Raw genomic sequence first — 2,850 nt, forward strand, 5'->3', positions numbered from 1 at the left:
TCTTTTTGCATTTTTCGGCCTAAAAACTAGAATTTCGCCCGATTCCCATATTTTCGTGTGCTAGAGCCCACGCCTTCCAAGTGGGCCAGGTGCCCCAGACTCGGATCGCCTAAATTTTTTCTAGGCCATTAAATACGACCTAAGGAACCATAGTCACTGCCCCGCCATGATCGTTTCTCACGTTTTGAATGTTTCGGCTAAAAAACTAGAATTCCGCCTTATTCCCAGATTTTCGTGTGCTATATATAGCCCACACCTTCCAAGTGGTCCCGGGACCCCCGGACCCCGATTGCCTAAAAATTTTTCGGGCCATCAAATACGACCTAAGGAACCATAGTCACCGCCCCGCCATGATCATTCCTCATTTTTTGCGTTTTTTGGCCAAAAAAATAGAATTTAGCGTGATTTCCATATTTTCGAGTGCTATAGCCCACGTCTTCTCAATGGGTAGGGCCCCACGGAGCCGAATCGGGTAAAATTTTTCCGGGCCATCAAATACGACCTAAGGAACCATAATCACTGCCCCACCATGACCTTTCCTCATTGTTTGCATTTTACGGCCAAAAAACTAGAATTCCCCCTGATTCCCATATTTTCGTGTGCTAGCCCACGCCTTCCAACTGGTCCCGGGACCCCTTGACCCCAATCGCCTAAAAATATTTTAGGCTATCAAATACGACCTAAGGAACCATAATCAACGCCCCGCCATGATCGTTCCTCATTTTTGCGTTTTTCGGCCAAAAAACTAGAATTTCGCGCAATTCCTATATTTTCATGTGCTACAGCCCACGCCTTGCAAGTGGGCCGGGCGCCCCAGACTCGGATCGCCTAAAATTTTTCTGCGCCATTAAATACGACCTAAGGAACCATAGTCACCGCCCCGCCATAATCGTTCCTCATACTTTGAATGTTTCGGCCAAAAAACTAGAATTCGGCTCGATTCCCAGATGTTCGTGTGTTGTAGCCCACGCCTTTCAAGTGGTCCCGGGACCCCCGGACCCTGATTGCCTAAAATTTTTCTGGGCCATCAAATGAGACCTAAGGAACCATAGTCACCGCCCCGCCATAATCATTCCTCATTTTTTGCATTTTTCGATCAAAAAACTAGAATTCCGCGCGATTTCCATATTTTCGTGTGCTATAGCCCACGCCTTCCCAATGGGTAGGGCCCCACGGAGCCGGATCGCGTAAAATTTTTCCAGGCCATCAAATACGACCTAAGGAACAATAGTCACTGCCCCACCATGAACTTTCCTCATTTTTTGCATTTTACGGCCAAAAAACAAGAATTCCGCCCGATTCCCATATTTTTGTGTGCTATAGCCCACGCCTTCCAACTGGTCCAGGCCCCCCGGACTGTGATCGCCTAAAACATTTTTGAACCATCAAATACGACCTAAGAAACCATAGCCACCGCCCCGCCATGTTCGTTCATCATCTTTTGCGTTTATCGGCTAAAAAACTAGAATTCCGCGTGATTCCCATATTTTTGTGTGCGATAGCCCATGCCTTCCGAGTGGTCCGGGCCCCCCGGACTCGGATCGCCTAAATTTTTTCGGGCCATTAAATACAACCTAAGGAACCATAGTCACCGCCCTGCCATGATCGTTCCTTATTTTTTGCATTTTTCGGCCTAAAATCTAGAATTCCGCGTGATTCCCATATTTTCGAGTGCATAGCCCATGCCTTCCGAGTGGGCCGGGCCCCCCGAACTCGGATCGCCTAAAAATTTTTCGGGCAATTAAATACAACCCAAGGAACCATAGTCACTGCCCTGCCATGATCGTTCCTCACTTATTGCATTTTTCGGCCAAAAAACTAAAATTCCGCCCGATTCCCATATTTTCGTGTGCTAGAGCCCACGCCTTCCAAGTGGGCCAGGTGCCCCAGACTCGGATCGCCTAAATTTTTTCTAGGCCATTAAATACGACCTAAGGAACCATAGTCACTGCCCCGCCATGATCGTTTCTCACGTTTTGAATGTTTCGGCTAAAAAACTAGAATTCCGCCTTATTCCCAGATTTTCGTGTGCTATATATAGCCCACACCTTCCAAGTGGTCCCGGGACCCCCGGACCCCGATTGCCTAAAATTTTTTCGGGCCATCAAATACGACCTAAGGAACCATAGTCACTGCCCCGCCATGATCATTCCTCATTTTTTGCATTTTTTGGCCAAAAAAATAGAATTTAGCGTGATTTCCATATTTTCGAGTGCTATAGCCCACGTCTTCTCAATGGGTAGGGCCCCACGGAGCCGAATTGGGTAAAAATTTTCCGGGCCATCAAATATGACCTAAGGAACCATAATCACTGCCCCGCCATGACCTTTCCTCATTGTTTGCATTTTACGGCCAAAAAACTAGAATTCCCCCTGATTCCCATATTTTCGTGTGCTAGCCCACGCCTTCCAACTGGTCCCGGGACCCCTTGACCCCAATCGCCTAAAAATATTTTAGGCCATCAAATACGACCTAAGGAACCATAGTCAACCCCCCGCCATGATCGTTCCTCATTTTTGCGTTTTTCGGCCAAAAAACTAGAATTTCGCGCAATTCCTATATTTTCATGTGCTACAGCCCACGCCTTGCAAGTGGGCCGGGCGCCCCAGACTCGGATCGCCTAAAATTTTTCTGCGCCATTAAATACGACCTAAGGAACCATAGTCACCGCCCCGCCATAATCGTTCCTCATACTTTGAATGTTTCGGCCAAAAAACTAGAATTCGGCTCGATTCCCAGATGTTCGTGTGTTGTAGCCCACGCCTTTCAAGTGGTCCCGGGACCCCCGGACCCTGATTACCTAAAAATTTTCTGGGCCATCAAATGAGACCTAAGGAACCATAGTCACCG

Source organism: Nicotiana tabacum, unplaced genomic scaffold (assembly GCF_000715075.1).
Source record: "Nicotiana tabacum cultivar K326 unplaced genomic scaffold, ASM71507v2 Un00024, whole genome shotgun sequence".
NCBI classification, from domain to species: domain Eukaryota; kingdom Viridiplantae; phylum Streptophyta; class Magnoliopsida; order Solanales; family Solanaceae; genus Nicotiana; species Nicotiana tabacum.